This window comes from Physeter macrocephalus, chromosome 2 (assembly GCF_002837175.3).
Source record: "Physeter macrocephalus isolate SW-GA chromosome 2, ASM283717v5, whole genome shotgun sequence".
Lineage (NCBI taxonomy): Eukaryota > Metazoa > Chordata > Mammalia > Artiodactyla > Physeteridae > Physeter > Physeter macrocephalus.
The window spans coordinates 36,294,332-36,301,294 of record NC_041215.1 but is presented as its reverse complement, the minus strand read 5'-3'; positions in this window follow the sequence as shown (position 1 = coordinate 36,301,294).

The following is a 6,963-nucleotide window of genomic DNA, read 5'->3' as shown; positions in this document are numbered from 1 at the left end:
GCGTGTGTGTGTGTGTGTGTGTGTGTGTGTGTGTGTGTGTGTAACTTCAGCTTTGGAAATGCCCAGCCTAACTCTCCCACAGCCATGCCTCATGGTGGGCAGCTTTCAGGTCCCCTTTCCACAGTATGGGAGTGCACAACCTGGGAACATGGTCCATCACCAGGGACACACTGGGCAGCTCCCATCATGGGCAGGAAGTCACGTGGATTCAGACGAGAAGCAGGTGACATCACCTCCTTGAGGTGATGTCCTTCCATCGCCATCCCACCGGTCAGCCACGCTGAGGGCCAGCACGTCAGGACAGACCTCAAACTCTCTGTTCTCCAGCTTCAGTCAAAGGAGCGTTATTCGTGGAGGAATGCCCGGAGAACGCACATTCCTTGGACTCTTGGAGATCACACCCACCTGAGAGCCGCAGGCCCGGCTGTGTGGTTTGGCCCATCAGGATTGTCTGCTGAGGGCTGTTAAGACAGGCCCAGGAAACCAGGGTTCTGTTGTCATTATGCTGTTGATTTGTTGGGGTTTTTCAGAATCCTTTTTAAAGTATGCATTCACACAGAAAAAGACACAGAACAAAAAACATGCAGACAGTGAAGTAAACACCCATGTAACCACCACCCAGAGAAAGAAAACATTGCCAACTCCCTGGAAGCCCCTGGGGCCCCGCACCTCACCAAAGATAACTTCATTTAAGTGGAACCTACAATTTGTACTTTTGTGTCAGGCTACTTTCACCCAAAGTTATGCTTGTGAGACCTATTCATGTTACTGCATGCAGCCATAATTCATGAATTTTCATTGCTTAAGTATTCCACTGTAAGAATGAACTGTGAATTGACTTTTGGGTCCATTTTCCATTTGGGGCTATTACAAATAGTGCTCTCAATAATGTTCTGGACCTGCATCCTGAAGTCCACATATATCTACTTTTCTGTTGGGTATATTCCTATAAGTGGAATTGCTGGGTTATTGAAAATGGAGGCCTTCAATTATGTGAAAATAATAGAAATAGAAATAATGCCAAAGTGTTTTCCAAAATGATCGTACCCATTTACACTCCCACCAGCAGTTTGTGAGTTCTGGTTGCTCCACATTCTCAACAACACTTGGTATTGTCAGTCTTTGTAACGTTAACCATTCTGGTGAGTGAAGGTGCTGTATTAGTTAGCTACTGCCACATAACAAAGTACCCTAAAACAGCGAGCATTTGTGACTTCAGGGTTTCTGTGGGTCGGGATGTCAGGTGTGGCTTATCTGTGTAGCTCTGGTTCAGAGTGTCTCAGGAGATTGCAGTCGAGACATCAGCCAGGGTTGCGGTCATCAAAGGCCTGACTGGGGCTGGAGGAACTGCTTCTAAGATGCCCACTCACGTCAGGGCAGGAGGCCTCGGTTATTCACCACTTGTGCCTCTCCATAGCGCTGCCTGACTGTCCTCACAACAAGACATCAGGTTTCCCCAGCAAGTGAACCGAGGGGGGGCGGGCGGGGAGAGGCCATAGTGTCTTTTACAGCCTGGTGTTGGAGGTGACACACCATTACCTTTGCCATATCCTTTCATTTAAAGTGAGTCACCATCATGGAAAAGAATATGAAAAAGAATGTATATATGTATAACTGAATCACTTTGCTATACAGCAGAAATTAACACTTTGTAAATCAACTACACTTCAATAAAATTAAAATAAATAAGTAAATAAAAAAATAATTTTTTTTAAAAAGTGAGTCCAGCCCACACTCAAGGACAGGGGGATTAAGTTCTACCTATTGAAAAGCTGACTATTCAAGAATTTGTGGGCAGATTTTAAAGCTACCAGAGGTATTTCATTGTGGTTTTAATCTGCATTTATCTGACTAATGAGGTTGAATACCTTTTCACGTTCTTACTGGCCATTTTTTGGATTTACTTTTTTTCAAAGTACCTATTCAAGTCTCTTTCCCAATTTCCTATTGTGGTATTTGTGTTTTCTTGCTGACTTGTAAGAGTTCTTTATATATGCTGGATATGAGACCCTGTCAGCTATATGTCCCCACGATTGTGTAAGCTGTGTAATAAATCTATACACACACACATATATGATCCCTTGCTGGCTCTGCTTCTCTGGTTGGACCCTGACTGACACACCTAGATTACTTTGCCTTTCCCATTTAAATCTAAATCCACATAGAGTTGATTTTTGTGTGTCTGGTGCAAGATGGGGGTCAAGGTTTTATTTGTTTGTTTGTTTTCCAATTAGATACTCAATAACCAGCACCGTTTATTTAAAAAAAAAAAAACCTTCCTTTACTACTGCTTTGCCACCTCTTTTACAAATCAAGAATGCATATATTCACAGGTCTGTGTTTTCTAAGCTAATCTGCTTTGGCCAGAAAGAAATTCAGTTTCAAATTTGCTGCCCACTTTCAATAATGTGTCAGACTTTATGACATGATTTCTGAAACCAATTTACCACTGACTTCACCCTATAATTCAGTCCTTATTTTCCCTTCACGCTGGTGCACAGTTAGATGCTCATTAAATCTTGGTTTCCTCCCTTTCCCCTGCTTTGGAAAACAGAGCCCTAGAACTGACCTACACGATGGCTGGTTTTCCCGAGGGGCACAAAGGTGCTGAAATGGTCCTGAAAGCCCTGATGATGCTGATGGGAGAAGGGCAGGTAATGGAGTGAAAGTCTGAGCATGGAGAGACCTAGCAGAGAAGCATAGCACACAGATCTGGGCATGGGGGGCTGGGCAGGGACAGTCCCCATCCCACAGGGACCGAGGGGTCAAGAGGGTGGGCGTTACACATAGACCTTATATTTGTAAATGTAATTTGTTTACATTATAAACATCCTTTGGAAACACTCCTTTGCCATCATGACATTGCTCTTAAGAAAGTGGGTAAAAACCACCCCCCAACCTAACCCAGCGTTGCTTCTCATCTTTCGTGTGTCCACGTGAATGTGGGGTCTTTCCCACACAGCGTCCTTAGGGCCGACACACAGCAGCGAGCCCCGCGCTTCTTCACCGAACATTATCACCAGTGGCCTGTGGGTTCCCTCCTCCTTCTGGACCGGCCGCAGCACTGGACACTCTCTGCACCTGCGTTAAAGCCAAACTCCTCGGGACTGGTGGGAGCTGCACACAGGAGTTTGGAAAACCAGGTGCAACCCTGGTTAAGTTCATCATGATTCCTCCACACCGTGAATGATGATGGAAGTGCAAAACTAATAAGGAATCTCCACATTATGCTCTGACACAGAGCAGGCTCTTCTATAGCGTTGCTGAAGGACAAAAGCAATGCGGCAAGCAGCGTGTGGAGTGTGCTGCCTTTTCTGCAAAAATTGGCAAAAGGGGGAATTTACGCAATATTTGCTTGACTAGGCAGAGAATATCTCTCGAAGGATACGCAGAAATGTGTGATATCAGCTGCTATAGGGAGGAAGGTGACCCTTCACCAGGAGCCTTTCACAGCTCTTGGCATTTGAGCCGGTGAATACTCTGCCTGTTCACAAAATCAAAATAATTGTTGTAAGAAAGAAAGAATAGAAGGAGTGAGGCGTTGAAGTCCTGAAGGGGTGCAGCTCCCCGAGCCGGGCCAGGACCAGGGCGCCTGAGGAGTAGGCTTGGCCGCTCTGGGAGGGGACCGTCACCCGCCAGCCCCACCAGCCCAGGCTGCCACATCTGCCAGCTCCGCCCTTGCAGACGCTGCTCTGGCAGGAGCCCTCGTCGGAAGCTGCAGAAGCCAGGCCTGCCAGGCTGCCCAAACTCCCTGGTATTCCTCCCCCCTCACGGCTGCTGGCAAGGCACCTCTTTTTCTTGGCAAGGCACTCTTTGTGAAAATGTGGTGGCCACAGGGCTGCATCTGCAGACAATGGCCTGGACGTGGTTCGAATTGGGAAAAATCTCTCTTTACTTCTGTGCTCCAAATCCCCACTCCCTGACGCAGCCAAGCCGGGCACCAAGGGGCAGGGCACCGGGGTTGCCAGGCCAACACCTGAGGCGGGGGTGGTGTCTGGGAGCGGGCACAGACGTTCAGAGACCCAGGGGAGGCGGGCCGGGATGGGGAGTCGTGGGCGTACGTGTACGGGCACTTGCAAGAGGTCTGGGTGAGTGCGCGTGCACATGTGTGCACATCTGGGTACACGCGTGTGTGCAGACCAGGCCCAGGGCATATCAGAGAAGCCTTGCCCTGCAGCGGGGCACATGTCTGGGGGCCCTCCCTGTGGGCTTGAGGCAGGTGTGATATGATCCACCTGCATAGTCCAGCACCTGCTTCACCACTTGCTTGCCGGATCCCTAGAAAATTCTGTTAGTGCTTAACTTTAGTTGCTTTATCTATAACAAGAGGTAGTGGTGAGGACTCAAGAAATAGTTTGTGTGCAGGGCCCCGCACACTTTAGGGACACAGACGCTGAGCAAATGCAGCCTCCGGCCCCGGCCTCTGCTTCACACCCCCCAGACCCCGCTTCACACCCCACGCCAGAGACGTGAGCTCCTGGGAGGCCCACCCTGACAGAGGAAGTAGGCCTTGACACGGAGGCCAGAGGTGATCCAAATACACGGCAGGTTCACGTCAAGATATTCCTGGGGAGAAACAAAAACAAGATGTCAAGAAAGAGACAGCAAATTGGCAGCCACAGCCTGGTATTGAGGGTTTGGGCCTTTTCTTTCCAGCTTTGACTCTGGATCCCACTGGTGGACATTTCTGGTCCTAAAAGTACATGGCTTTCCCCACAGGCCAGCCAAGACCAGGGCTTGTGGCCCAGGGACCGGGGCAGGGCCTGGCATGGGGCAGGTGGGGAGGCACCAGGGTGAGGGGTCAACGGCCCAGGTGATGCCCCCTGGATTTGTCCAGACCTGCCAAGGATGACTGGTATTTGTGCTAAGCCCACAGAAGACCCACTCTCTGAGAGGGGCTCCACCCAAACACAGCAATCATGGGGTCCTGCCCTCCCCAAAGATAGGGCAGGCCGGACACCTGGCCAGAACCACTGCTTCGAACCCTCTCTCCTTCTGGCCTCGAATGTGTAAAGACAGAAGCCAGGAGTCCAACCCACGGGCCCTACACTGAGAAAAAGCAGGTCTGCAGGAGAAAAGGACCAAACAGGGGCTTGAGTACAGAGCCCCGACCCCAGACATATTAGCCATGTGCCAGCCTCTTCTGTCTGCCCACCTGGGCACCCTCCGCCACCCACTGGATGGTCTTGGAAGGCTCCTTTGCCCTCTGGCCCTATGTCACCACCAGCCAGTAAGGAGGCACCAGCAGAGCAGGCAAAGAGAGGTCTGGCATTGATTCCAGCAGCCCCCTCCCCGCTGGACCACGGCAGACAGGGTCCAGTGCTGAGAATGTTGCATGGGCACAGCTGCTGGCCTGTGAGGCCACCCCCAGCCAGAAGGCACTGCGGGCTTTACCTAGACCAGACCCTCCGCAGGGCTCTGTACACACGGACACCACCCAGCACGGCAGCCTGAGCAAGGGGAGGGTAGTTGTGTAGTCAGCATTATTAATTATCTTTCTCACTTGAAGAACGAGTGGACAGGGGCCAGTGGGGCAGTGCCCTGGTTTGCCTGACACTCTCAGGGGGCTGGCTTCTCAGGAAGGATCCCCTGCCTCCCAGGGCAGCTGATTAACCATACCTGGTGAAAGGGAAAATCGCACCTTGCAAGAAGGGATAACAAAGACACATCTATTTTAGCTCAAAGGTAGGGAAAAAGATTCCTCAGAATTAGTAAACTCAAGGCTCACCTCACATAGGTTTAGGGTTCAGATTTATTGCACCTCATAACCTAGGTACCACACATACCAGAAATCACATGAAAAGTGTTCTTGGGCTGGTAACAACCCATGGATACCTGGCAAAATTAAATAATTTTAATTGCTATCCTGGCTATCCAGGTCACAAATAAGTACCACGGAAAAAGCCCTAGCTCACTCACCAAAACTACAAAACAGGAAATGAGCCATCAGGAGCGAAGAGTCAAAGGGGACCACAGAGAATCAGCCTCCAGATACTTCATATAATGGGGTACGCTGATAAGTACTATAAAACGTGCAAAATTATTAAACATATGAAGGAAGAGATGAAAATTATAAGAGCAGAATATTACATAATTAGAGAGGGCAGGTGCTCAGATAAAATGTTGGCTGCTACATGCATTGACATCAGGCACTCCTCATTTCCCAGGAGGATTCTTCTGTCAATATTGTGTTTGACTGCAAGGAATAGAAAGCTCAAATGACCAACAGTGGTTGGTCAAACCAGGATATTTCTCATATAATCAGCAAAACTTTGTGACTTTGAGCCACTTCTGGTGGAAATTTGACAAGCCTGAAGTATTAACCTCAGAGGAAGGCTTCTGTTGGTAATGGCTCAACTGCTCACCTGTGGCATCTCGGGCCCAGGCTCCCATCTCTCCACTTGCCTCCCTTAGTAAACCAATGTTTTCCTCATCCTTGCGGCCTCATGGTTATAAGACCGAGCTGCCACTCCAAATATGTCACTGAAAGGGGGTGATCAGTAAGGGTGAAAATCCAGCTACATCTGTCCCTGCTTCCTCAGAAACGCGACCACCACCATTACCACCACCACTACCATCACCATCCCTACCACCATCACTACCATCACCTCCACCACCACCACCATCACCACCTCCACCACCACCACCACCACCGCGATCACCATCACCACCGCCACCACCATCACCTCCACCACCACCATCACCTCCACCACCACCACCATCACTACCATCACCTCCACCACCACCATCACCTCCACCTCCACCACCACCACCATCACTTCCATCACCACCATCACTTCCACCATCACCACCATCACCATCACCACCACCACCACCATAACTTCCACCACCACCACCATCACCACCTCCACCATCACTTCCACCACCACCACCATCACCACCTCCACCATCACTTCCATCACCACCACCATCACCATCACCACCACCACCCTCACCACCTCC